Source organism: Aptenodytes forsteri, unplaced genomic scaffold (assembly GCF_000699145.1).
Source record: "Aptenodytes forsteri isolate BGI_AS27 unplaced genomic scaffold, ASM69914v1 Scaffold229, whole genome shotgun sequence".
NCBI lineage: Eukaryota > Metazoa > Chordata > Aves > Sphenisciformes > Spheniscidae > Aptenodytes > Aptenodytes forsteri.
The window spans coordinates 2883624-2897437 of NW_008795863.1; positions in this window are offsets into that span (position 1 = coordinate 2883624).

Consider the following 13814-nt stretch of genomic DNA (forward strand, 5'->3'; position numbering starts at 1 on the left):
CTTATTCCCAGAAGCATCCTGCAAGCCAAATGAGTTGTTCTAATGGGGACAGCAGCGGCAACCTGCTTCCAGTCACCATCTTTCTTGGCTCTTTGGTGGCTATTCATGCCTAGTGCTGTTGCTCTGCATTGGCTTGCTCTACAGTGTGATACCATATGTGGCAGCAGGTACTAAGCAGCTGCCCTTTGTCTCCCTCCGGTTCCCGATTTTTCAGTTTGTGACCCTCTGACTCTCATATCTGCCTCTTGTTTTTCATTTGCTGCCTCCTGAAACCATATGGCTTACCCCCGGGTTTCTTTCTGTATCTCATACTCTTGTATTTTAGGGTTAAGGGTGGGATTTACTTTGGTAAGGGATAGGCTGATGCCTGTTCTTAATGGAGAAAACCAGCTGCAACTGTGAGTAGCTCTAGAGACAATAAGCTCAGGCACTTCAAGCTGGAGGCAAGAGGAAGCCCCTCTATAAGGAGAAGGAGGTGTTAGAATCACACCTGCCAACACCAAGGGTGGCCAACATCTCTGAGTCACACAGGGGGAGCTTATGACTGTAACAAGAAATGCTATGCTAGCTAATGGAGTACTGGTAACTTTTTCTTGATGATCTGAATACCTCACACACCACAACACAATCACTAATGTGATCTACAGTGTTTTCAATAATGACTTAATACAGTCAGAGTCCCTGGTGCAGCACTCCAAATTCCTCATTGCCAGCAGAATCATATGGGGGAATGGTATACTAACACCCACTCTCTTGGATGCAGTCAGAGCTAACCTGAAGGACTTGGGGGTACTGATGGATGAAAAGCTGGACATGAGCCAGCAATGTGCGCTCGCAGCCCAGAAGACCAATCATATCCTGGGCTGCATCACAAGGAGTGTGGCCAGCAGGCCGAGGGAGGTGATTCTGCCCCTCTACTCTGCGCGGGTGAGACCCCACCTGGAGTACTGCGTCCAGCTCTGGAGCCCTCAGCATAAGAAAGACATGGACCTGTTGGAGCAGGTCCAGAAGAGGGCCACAAAAATGATCAGGGGGATGGAAGACCTCTCCTATGAAGAAAGGCTGAGAGAGTTGGGGTTGTTCAGCCTAGAGAAGAGAAGGCTTCGGGGAGACCTTATTGCAGCCTCTCAGTACTTCAAGGGGGCTTATAAAAAAGATGGCGGCAGACTTTTTAGCAGGGCCTGTTGCGACAGGACAAGGGGGAATGGCTTTAAACTAAAGGGGGGTAGATTGAGACTAGATATAAGGAAGAAATTTTTTATGCTGAGGGTAGTGAAACACACCCTGATCCACAGTGCCCAGAGAGGTGGTGGATGCCCCATCCCTGGAAACATTCCAGGTCAGGTTGGACGGGGCTCTGAGCAACCTGATCTAGTTGACGATGTCCCTGCCCATGGCAGGGGGGTTGGACTAGATGACCGTTAGAGGTCCCTTCCAACTCAAACTATTCTATGATTCTATGATCCCTGAAGAGATGGAAAACCTGAATGAGAGACATTCAAAGAAGATCCAGAAGAAATAAGAGCAAAAGAAGAACTCCAAAGCAAGCAGAATCAGTTCTAACAGGGAAAGTTGCTTGTAGTATTGTCTCCAGACCCTGACAAATGTGTCTGAGCAGGTGACTATATTCTGGAAAGCAAGAAGTTTTAAGAACCATCTTAGGATGATAAAAGACCAGGAAAAGCAAATAAATAGTTTGCTAGAAGACTGAATGTATTTTAAGAGTTTTGTCTCATAGAAACAATCTCACCCCCCCCCCCCCCCCCGTAGTTATGTAGTGGTGACTCCCTAGAAGATAACTCCAAACTCCAACAGTTATAGATTCAGGGACTTCTATAGTCTGAGGAGATGTCTTTCTTTTCCTCTCAAATTCAACAGGTAATGTTGAATCCAGGTGAACTTGTATCTTCCACAAAATTCTGTGGCAAGGAATTCCACAGCTTTTATATGCAATGTTGAATAAAAATAGAAAAAAACCCAAACCTTTTTTGCTCTTGAACCTACTTCCTCCTGGTTTCATTTGCTGCTCCTAATAATGCATACTGTATATTGCTTACATGAGATATACTGTATTAGTACAGAGTATTATAAAAAATCAGTTGTTGAAAGTGTGGTAATGGGATAAATTGTTGGGGAAACTCATGCATTTACACCAATAAAAATATATGCATGTTTGTAATATCAGAATGCTGATGTTGATATGAAACCAGCTGTACAATTGACTTCTTACAAGACATAGCTATATTTATAGTGAGAAGATAATGAGGGGTTGTGTGAGTATAACAAGTATCTAATATGTAACTTAGTGTCATCTATCTAGTAAGGTTTGTTTGTTATGTAGGCTACTAATACATTGAAGAAATAAGTAATTGAACATTTTTCCACTCATACATATCTTGTCTGAAATTGTTATCTCTGTCCTCTATTCATGAACTGTGTCTCTTTGTCCTTACCATGAGCAACCAAATTTCATGGTTCCTGACTTTCATAACTAAGATCATGCTTATTAATTATTTGTCCTAATTTCTTGGATATTAAGGAAATTAAAGTTGAGTCCATAGTTTGCACAATATTATTATATTTGTGTTTTACTGATATACATGGGAATTTAGATAGATGACAATTTAATCTTTCACATGCAAAGCTTACTTTAAGCAAAAAACTTTAATGTATTATTCAGCATGGAAATGCTAGCAATGGTTCTTGTGGTTCCTATAGCCCTGGTTAGCTACAACTAACAAGAATTCCTATACTTCAGTCCAAAATATTATATAAAATGACTTCCTGTAGGCATGAAAGGGCAAGCATTTTAATTATGGGATTCTGGATTTCCATAGTAATACAATTTATTGGTTTTTTGATCCACAGGGAAATACATTATTAGTGAAAGTCTCAGAACTTCATAGAATCCTTGCAGCATCTTTGGAGACTGAAACCACTTGTCACTTACTGGGGAAAAAATATTCCTTAGCATGAGTCTATGATGGATTGGATTTAGTAATGGAAAAGCATAACCTCCTCTGAACTCTTATTATGGAACAGAGGGATATAATTTAAAAAAAATAAAGTAATTCCATTTGCCTAATTAAAACCTTATTCTTTAACTGGATTAGATTACTTTCATTTTTTCTTCAAATCCTTTACTTGAAAATGAATTCTACAGAAGATGGAAAATCAGTTTTTATTTCTCATTGACCCTTATTTTGTGTACTATTATTTGAATGTTGTCACTGTCACTGGTGGAAGAAATTGGAACATAACTAGCAGTCTAAAATGTGAGCATTTCTAGTAAAACCCTTGTTTTATCATGCCAGTTCACTTTCCCATGGCCATTCCAACTGAAATTCCATTCTTACATACTTCTGAACAGGTTTTTTTTTTAGCTATTTGAAAAAATGTGCATTTGCTAAGCAATATCACATAAAATCTCTGTGGTATTTTCAGCATTTCCTATTCTTCTGCCACAACCCTTTTTCAAGTTGAATTTCATGTGGAGTGCACACAATAAGCAAGGGTCTCAGCTTATAAAAGATATAGTAATAGGAAAAGTCCAGACTGTTGCTATAAGAAGAAATTTTTCTTTAACAAAATATCTACAAGCTACAGAATTTAATGCTTTTAACTATCATTGATGAAACAGTGATTGATGCATCTTATATAGCTTGATAAACAGCCACTACCATATTTGCTTCTATCTTAATCTGTGACTTCTGCATAAAAATTTCTACAGTTGAAGATGACAGAATACACTTTTTTAATATAATACACTAGCTGTGTTTTTTAAAACCATGGTCAGAGTAGCCATTTTCCAGTAATTTTTGAACAGTGCTGAATTTTGGAAATATGACTGTCTCAGACTTGTATCACAAGTGTAGTTTTTGTTCTTTCATCATTATGCCATCTGGTCCCTGTGTCATCAAAGAGTGGCGAATACCTGAACATCTTAGAATGCTGTTACTGAAAGGCTAGTAGATAAAACAGAGGCAAAAAGGCCAGTGTGCTGGTTTTGGCTGGGGGAGAGTTAATTTTCTTCCTAGTAGCTAGTATGGGGCTATGTTTTGGATTTGTGCTGGAAACAGTGTTGATAACACAGGGAAGTTTTCGTTACTGCTGAGCAGTGCTTACACAGAGTCAAGGCCTTTTCTGCTCCTCACACCACCCCACCAGCGAGTAGGCTGGGGGTGCACAAGAAGCTGGGAGGGGACACAGCTGGCACAGCTGACCCCAAATGACCAAAGGGATATGCCATACCATGTGACGTCATGCTCAGTATATAAAGCTGGGGGAAGAAGAAGGAAGGGGGGGACATTCGGAGTTACGGCGTTCTGTCTTCCCAAGTAACCATTACGCGTGATGGAGCCCTGCTTTCCTGGAGATGGCTGAACCCCTGCCTGCCCATGGGAAGCAGTGAATGAATTCCTTGTTTTGCTTTGCTTGCATGTGTGGCTTTTGCTTTGCCTATTAAACTGTCTTTAATCTCAACCCTGAGTTTTCTCACTTTTACCCTTCCAATTCTCTCCCCCATCCCACCAGGGGGGAGTGAGCAAGCGGCTGTGTGGTGCTCAGTTGCTGACTGGGCTTAAACCATGACAGCCAGGTAAAGAAAATGTATTCCCTGGCGGCCAGTGGGGAGATCCATGAGTCAGCTGTTGCTTTAGAGGAAAGTAGACAAAGAAATCCAAGATCTAGCAGCCTGCTAGATCCACAAGAATTAAAGAAACAATAGCATAGTTTTCCCTCATAACTCTAACATAAACCTATTCCTGTCTGACCTGTAAGCTGTGGTGATGCTGGTGCTGTTTGGCTGGTAAAGAGGAAGGCTGAGGCACTCTTATACAATTCTCTCCTCTTTTTGTGCTAGTCCTAACTTTATTGTTTGATATGGTTATTGCCGAGCTGTTCACTTTTACTTTCTCAAACTTCTGTACTCATATGTACAACCCACATGCACTCTTTCTCCAAAACCTGGGTAGAACTGCAGTTGTTTTTAATTAGGAATTATTGAATACTCAGATTAAAATTGTTCTAAGTTGTTACTTCTAAATCTCACAATGAGACAGTAAGGATTTGCTGACTCTGATTCCAAGCTGTTCCTCTAACCACATTCAGCATGGGATAATATTACCATTGACATCAGAGGTCTAATTGGTCCTGTGTTTATTTGTTACTGTGGTACTTCTGGCTATTCACTAATGTCACAATTCACACCTACTCTTGCAGTTTCTTCTCTATCTATTATTTTCAGCAGGAGTGGAAACCCCAAAGAATTTATTTCTGACAATAGAACACAATCTCTCCCCAAAACAAGTGCTTTTCAAAAAGGGAGAAACATCTTGCACAGAAAATTACCATAAGACTCATGCCAGTGGAGGCACTGGATATTCATATTAACTATTTGTGGTCTTTTTCTACTTGTTCTATGGACTTCTTACACGCTTGGGAGAAGAATACATAGAGACCTGAATGCTGCTGATCTACTCAAATTTGAAAGAGCAGCAGAATGTGAGGAATAGCACGAATGCAGAACATGCACAGATCAATTTAATAGCACTTGCAATTTGAAATGGCTCTCTAGCAAAAGTACCAAAACCTGTTATCCTAGAAAAAGGAATACCGCAGTTCTTATTTTCCCCCGAAATGATTGAAACTATGAGGAAGGGAAAAGAACATTACATAAAGGTGAATTGTTTCATAGTCACACTTCTTACCTTCTTTTTGTTCTGAAAAGATGCCCATCTTTGCAAGTCATCTGTCCCTAATAGTTTACTTTTCATTTGCTGGTGCAAGATACAGACCAAGAATTGGGCTATTTGACACTGTATGAGGCTGGTTGCCTGCACTGATTACAGACGGTGCTATGTAAGTCCTGAAACAGCTTACAGTTTAGTAAGGAGTGTTCTGCCCAAGGTCACAGGTTGAGTAACTGCTGAGTACTAATAGGGCAGGAAAATATTGTTTCACTGTTACTATTATGTTAAAATAAGGACTATGTTCCTTCTTAAGAAGTGAGGGTGTGTGGTACTGTAATAGTTGTGGGCCACACAGGACTCCGTTTGGATGTGCTGAGATAAAGGGAAAAATAAGTGCCCCCTCCATATATGCTGCTCATCTTCTGTGCTTGGTTCTGAACTCATCCTACCTTGCTGCAGTCTTTGACATGCAGTTCTTTTGTATTTGCTGGAGGAAGTTTAAGACCTGGACTTGGCTACAAAGCACAGATGTCTGCTTTTCAGATGAAACCTCAAGACAAGTCTGCAAAACTAAGAATTGTGGCATTATAAATAGTATTTACTCCTTTATTTGTATCAGGAATTGCGTTTGTATCCTGAGATGAGATTTCAAAAGTTTTAACTAAAAGGTTATTGCAATATATTTAATCTTAGCTCGGGTCAATATCTTCTAATTCTATTTTGAACGACTTCACAAAATTATTAAATAATGTTGATCAGTTAGGAGGAGTAGTAGCCAGTTGATGACATCAACTATGGTGAATGTTGAAGACATTAAAACATACAGATTTTCCCACTTTTCTTTCTTTAATGTTGTTTTATGAATGCTCATTTTAAAATGTTCCATAGTAAATCTCAATTCCCTATTGAACTCTTTAATACTTAAGAAAAAACTCTTGCTCCAGAATCGTGAGAAGTCTGAGACAGCTGTCTGTACTGCCAGAGGAAATCTAACAAAACCCCAACTTTATCTGAGAAAAATATTATTTAAACCTTGATTTTATAGGTCTTCTAAGGTCCCTATTAAAAGTAGACATATTAGGAATATAGGATGGCAGAATGCATGCTTTAAAATATGTCACTATGCAGGGACTTAAAGAGTAGGTGTCCACTTAAACAATTGTTTGGAATACCGGAGTGTGATTAATCTTAAAGTGCACTATGCAAAGCTTTATAATCTAGAAAACTGTTTAAATTTAAACATAGTTTAAATATTGTCAGAACGGGAATTCAAGTTAGGGACTAAAATGATTCTCTACCACATTCAGAGTTTATAGTACATTCAGCTAAAATTGTAGCATCCATTACAGTGTAGCATCCGTCATCCATGATGAAATGTAACTTCAGTTTCTGCAAGAATGAAACAATTTAAACGAATAATCTCTGGACCTCCCAATGGATACCATCTTTCTAGATTTGTCTGTTTTGATTCCAGTCTTCTCAATATAAGAACAGTATTTATTTTCATATATTGTGTCCTAGCCAAGCACACCATTGCCAACAAACAAATGATCCCCTCAGGTAAAAAATGATATCCTTTCCAGAGCATTTGGCTCAATGGATGTGGAGTGAATGGATCAAATTTTTCGGTCACAAAATGAAAACTGTTTACTGAAAACTGTTGGTTTCATGGCAAATGCTGACTCAGAAGCTCTATATGAAAGCAGAATTTTCTTGTTATGGATTTAAGTTCATAATCTCATTGGTGTCCGTGGACAGATGACCTATATACATCAGACACTGCTTGTCATACTAATCTGTATTATCCTCATTCCATAGTAAGTGGGGATAGGAACCATCTATTTGCTCTGTGTTGGAGCAACATATGACACGGTAGCACCTTGACTGGTGTCTGACACTGGTGGGCAATCCTGTAAGACAAATAAAAAAATTGGCTGGTTGTATAGAGTGCACTAAGAGACTTTGCAAAAGAAACAGTGAGCACTGTGAATGCCATTTAAAATGTGACTCTTTAGGACCTGTTGGAGTTAAACTTCCTATGGCAGGTTTGGAATTTCTCATGCTAAATACAGGGAATAGCAGGAATAATACCTTGGTAAAGGTAAATACAACTTTTCAGTAAAAGTCCATTTTATGAGGATTTTTACATGTGAGCTTTCCTCCAAATCTGTAAGAGTACCAATCTGTATATAGTGCCACACATACCTTAGTTACAGGAAAACTGTAATTTGTCCACAGAATGCCAAGCGGATTGCTGAAAAATAGACACACTGCAAATTGACCTTCTTGCTCCTATCTAAACAGCTTTGATGGAAGAGCAAGATGATATTCCAGAACATGTAAAACAGGAAAAGGGACAAAAAATGACATTTAATCAATTAAAGAATAAATAAAATCTGACTAATAAAAGGAGCTCAGGTAGTACAATATGATTAAGAAGCTTGTCAAAAGAATTACAGGTGTAACACTTATAAACTGTTGACACAGTAATAAAGACTGTTTTCCCAGTGCAAGTTATTATTCTTTAAATCTCTTTTTCTGAGCATTTTTCTATTTGGCAAACATATTTAAGTAAGTTGAAGTTTCCATTTTCTTACCGTTACCCTGATTTTCAGGTTAAAACTAATAAGCCATTTCGGGGGGTGGGAGTGGAGATTATACTGTATTGGTGAACTTTACTTACCACATTACTACATGTTTCCTTCCAAAGCTAAAATGGTTTACAGCAGTGCTTCCCCTTGACCCTGGACTTGATGCACTTTACAAAGTGTGACATCATCGGCCCCTCCTGTTACTTAGAGTTAAAACACAAGGAGGGGAAGGACAAGTAATTAACAGCACATTGAAACTGTGGATTCTCGGGAGGTATCAGGGTTGCCACGGCTGTTCTTGGACACTGTCAACCTTTCTGAATCTGCACAAACCCTATCATTTGTTGCTGGAAGGAGAGGAGCCTTGTCTCCATGTGCATGCACTTCAAGGTAGTCCCATCCACTCTGTTTCCTTCAGTTTTGAGGAGACAATACACGATCTCTGGGTTGGACACATGCTCTTTAACCTGTTTATTAATTAGGCAGTCATTTACAGCATGCTGTGAACCCTGCTTTAGCCAGCTGAGCTAGTGGCCTTTTTACAAAGCAGCTTGTTAACTACTCCATGCTGGCTAATGTTCTCAGCTGCACTTGCCTGACTCGCACTGAATGGGAGATCTCAAATTAAATGTTTAAATGCTGGAGTTCCTTCAGATCTTTGTGTGCTTTCTTGGTTGCTAGGACAATTTTGAGCTAACATCCGTATCAGTTGACAATGAATGGGTCAGCCAACTGTGAAACCTATAAAACTGGGTCAAGAATAGTTCTGCCCAGCCCAGCAAGAGTGAGGCCTGAGCCAAAGGAAATAACTTTTTCCCTCAGCTATTCATTTTCTTATAAATGTAGAGCTTATTGTACCAGATTCATGAAAGGTAAAATCAAAGGATGTATGAGCGAATATAATGATTATTAAAGCAGGAAAATATTATTGATATTGGAACAGCCTTTGCTGCTTTTAGGGTAAGAGCTGTACTGGTCTTGAAGTTATCTGGCAGTGTGTGAAAGCTGATCCACTTATTTGTATTCAAGCCCTAGGTACAATCATAAGAACATTTTTTGACAAATACAATGGAAAATATTACAGCTATTTTGAAACTACATCAGCTCACATATGTTCTGAGATATTAACTTGGCATGTTCCCTCCTGATTGCTTCGTAAAATATGTCCCTCTTCTTATGACTGTCTCTACATTGGTGCCTAAGGGCATTTGTGCTATTGACATGAATGGCTAATTTCTTATTTTGTATACAAACTTATCAGGGCAGTACTTTATGTCTGTGCAGTATGCACCACAACGAGTCTCTGTCCTTGGTTTGTTCACAGAGATACTGAAATAAAAATTACTAATAAAAATATAATGGGAGTGAAGGTGTAAACATGACTGAAGATGTATTCTTAGAGGTAGATGGATTTTTGTGTTCAAAAGAAATGTCCAGCAAGTGAAGACAGGTGGTTTGGACAGAAGTAAGTGAGTGTATGTATTATTACTGTTCATTAATAAATGCTCTAGATTTCCATAACATCTAAAATACTTTACATCCTTTTAAAAAAGATGTCATTTTTTTCAATGCTCTTCTAATCCTGACTAAAAGGAGTACTTTTGCTTTGTGTTCAGGGTCTATCTTCAGCCCTGCCAATCAAGGTACTTGGTTTTGTTATTCTTCAGTATCAAAATTCTTAAGTATTGTGTATAAATACTCGTTTCTGTTTGACTTCATACAGTCATCCCATTTCATACTAGTTAACTGCCGCCAGAGCAGAAGTGCTTTTAATCTTTACCTTGCAAATTTTTAATTTTTACCTTGCAAATATTAATAAGCTATAATACTACTTGTGTGAATATTGCCATAAAAACGTATGGGACTATTCTAATGATTAAAAGTTTACAGGACTAGAGTTTCGCCACTTGTCTCCTGAGTTTCAGTCATGCTACAGGTACAAAGTCTATCACAACACTTTTGGAGGTGTTCAGTTACTTAGTGTGTGACTGAAAAATATTACTCTTTAGCTGACTACTCTTTAGCAATTATTGCATAGTCATTGTGATGTCCTGACTGCCTCTGCAGAAATACCTTCATTTGTTACAGCTAATATGAATTTGTATTTTGATGCTTGGATTTAACGCTGATAAAATCACCTACTTTTAATATGTGCAGTGTATTGGCTGTTAGATGCATAAAGGATTTTTATGGCATGCTTGTTACAATTTATTGGCATTGCTGATCCTTCTGGCTGTTTCACTGAGAATGGTAACTGAATTTGCGAGCTGAAAGATTGCTTTGCTTTAGAGAAGTATACTGTTTTTGTGGCTTGCCATGAACTTGTTGCTGATGGGTGGGTTTCCAATTATTTTATGTGTTTGGGAAGAGAAAAGAGAGAAGATATGAAAATGAGGCTGAGGGCACCAGTTGGAGATTTACATCTGAGAATTTCCTGCCTTCCCTATCTTCTCCAAAATGTAAGAAAACAAACATCTACATCCAGTTTTAATCTAAATACTGTATTGTTAGAGAATGCTCTACATTCTGGATGGCAAAAGGTAGCACTGAAAAAAAGTCAGTTCTTCTTTGGTGTCCTTGCTGCTGCATGTGAATGTGCACACCAGGTGCTAGCCACAGCTCTGCAGAGTGAACCAGACTCTGGCGCAGTGGAAAATAGATCCCTGGTGTCTAACGTTATCTCAACCCTTATAATATGAGTGTGAATCTAATGCACTTATGATTGCCGATGGGGTGCCTTTTACATCAGAGGGTAGTTTCCTTCCTTTCTTAAGGAATGTACTTTCTGGGTCCTTTGACTTCAGTGAAACATAAATCTGCAGTCTGCCATCATCTATCACGGGTACCCCACAACTCCTTGCTTCATTTCATTTAGTCCACAAATCTTTCTTTTCATTTCATTTTCACTATAAATCAGAGACTAACCCATTCTACAGCAAAGTCTGAAGATTTTTTATAAAAGCTGGTAGAAAGAATACCTTACAGCGTCTATAGTCACGTCTAACTAGCATGAGCAGTCACAGGCGGATGCCTCAGGGAGTGATGCAAAAGAGGGCTGCATAGTGCTCCACTTGCAAGATTAAGAATGGAGCATTGTGCAGCCCTTCAGAGCTTGCAGCCAAATACCACAAGCAGTTATGTGGATCTGGCTGTGTCCCCAAATCAGTTGGCTACATTTTGCCAAGGGCAGGGTACACTGCTGGGCCTCTTAACCAGCCCCTGTGCAGGAGAGCTCCAGTCACTGAGCAGGGCAGGATACAGTTGTTTATTTCCAGTTGTTCTTGATACATCATTTGCTCCCTCCTGCAGCCAGAATGTCTTTTTGAGTTTTGGCACTAATGAATGTGAAATAGGTTTTTTATTGTTGCAGAAACAAGATTTGTTTTGTCGTGACCAGTAAAGGGCAAAACCTTTTTTTTTTTCATTTCAGCACCTTTCTTAAAGCTCCTCTTTTCCCTACTGTGAGTTACTATCTGATATTGCTTGGTGAATGCTAGTCCCCAAGTCAATAAATGTGGTTTTGGAGGCATTTCCTCTCTGAAATGCATATATGCCTATCTTGAGAAGAATGAATTATTCACACCATCAAGTAAGCAACAGTAAATCTTCATCTGAACACCTTCAAAAATTGATACGTTTAAACAAACTGCCCTTATAAATAACCTTTTACCCAAAGGTGGAATTGTTTTACACCTCAACAGGTGTAGGAACCTAAATGTCATAAATAATATGGGTAATCTTTCCTCTTTGGTACTCCTGGAAACCTCTTCTCTTCCTCCAAATAATAGAAGGTTTATAAAATACTGATAGCAATAGACTAATTAAGGTAGGATCTGGCTATGTTATCTAATCCACTTCTTGTGTCATATCTGGGCCAAACCTGCTCTGAGAACTTTTGTGTATCAGCACACAATGGTCCAGCATTTACTCCTTTTGGAAAGAATTTTGTATTATTTCTAGGTCTGAGTTTGTTGAATATGCTGTCATCTAATACTTGGTTATTCAGGGAAGCTACATTCTTCTACAGTGCCCTCAACCATATATATTGTGGAGACATGAAGAAGAGTACATATATGTTTAACACAACTTTATAAACCTCTAGTTCACACATTTCTGGAGACAGAGTATACCTGGTAAGCATAATTACCAGGGTTTGGTCAAAGCCATGCTCTACTGACAAAAGGAAGAAGTAAAACTGAAGTGAAACACACACCATGAATTTAAGGCTACCACATGTCTGAATATCTGTATTTTGTCCTCTTTTTTTTTTTTTTAAACCTCTCAGAAATTTTGTCTGAGTGGAGAAAAAGAACTTTGGGCACCTACTTAGGGCTAGTGGGTGTCTTGCAGCTACTTGCAGAAGCAGTAGCAGCAGCAATATCTGTGAAATGACTGGAAGTCTGCCACATCCACTGTGCCCAAGCTAGTGAATATTGCAAGCATTTTTGTCACAAGCATGATGTGGCCAGACTGTATGTACACTGGTTTGCAGGTCATTTGTACAGCGCTAATATTTCTGTCTGGGAAATCCTCTAGAGAAACTGGGGAACCCTCCTGGGGAGGCCAAAAGGCTGAATAATCAAAGCATTAGACTGTGACTCAGGAAGTCCAGTTGGCTTTGGTGCCGGATCTGGGATGCTGGAAAAGTCACTTCACTACAGATGTATTAGCTTCCCTACTTCGATAATAGGAATAACGATAGTGACCTTTTTTTTCCCCAACTGTTTCTGATCTATGGATAAAGCAACTCTGTTAGAGCTAAATATGCCTGCTGAGTTTAACGTACTTTTCGCTCCAAAATAACCGTACTCCCATTAGAACCAGAAAGCAGTGTTGACTGAGCTACAGTTGTGGCATAAAGGAGGAAATAATAACCAGGATGGTGAACACAATTTAAAAGAGTTTTGATTGATGCATATTGCAAAACTGGAGTAAATCTGCTGATATCTATAGCGTTAGTCAAGGCATGCACTGCTGAGAACATTACCTAGCATGGAAGTTCTTATTTTAATTGCAGAAAATGAATGGAGGACTGGTCCATTTAAAGAAAAAGGAATCAGATTGGCATTTAATTGATGGTTGAAGGAACTTTCAGCCAGAGGCACAAGACAGAGATATGTGTCCCTAATGTTGTCAGTTGCTCTGGGATATTAAGAAAGCAAAGTTACAGCAGAAATTAACATGCTGTGTTATCCTATTTCTGTGAGTTCTTGCCAGGCTGAAATGTCAGGACATTGGAGAGATGTGGATTTGATGGGTGGTCAACGGTTCAATGTCCAGATGGAGATCAGTGACAAGTGGTATCCCTCAGGGATCTGTATTGGGACCAGTACTGTTTACTATCTTCATCAATGACATAGACAGTGGGATTGAGTGCACCCTCAGCAAGTTTGCAGATGACACCAAGCTGAGTGGTACAGTTGATTCACTTGAGGGAAGGGATGCCATCCAGAGAGACCTTGACAGGCTTGAAGGGTGGGCCCATGTGAACCTCATGAGGTTCAACAAGGCCAAGTGCAAGGTCCTGCACCTG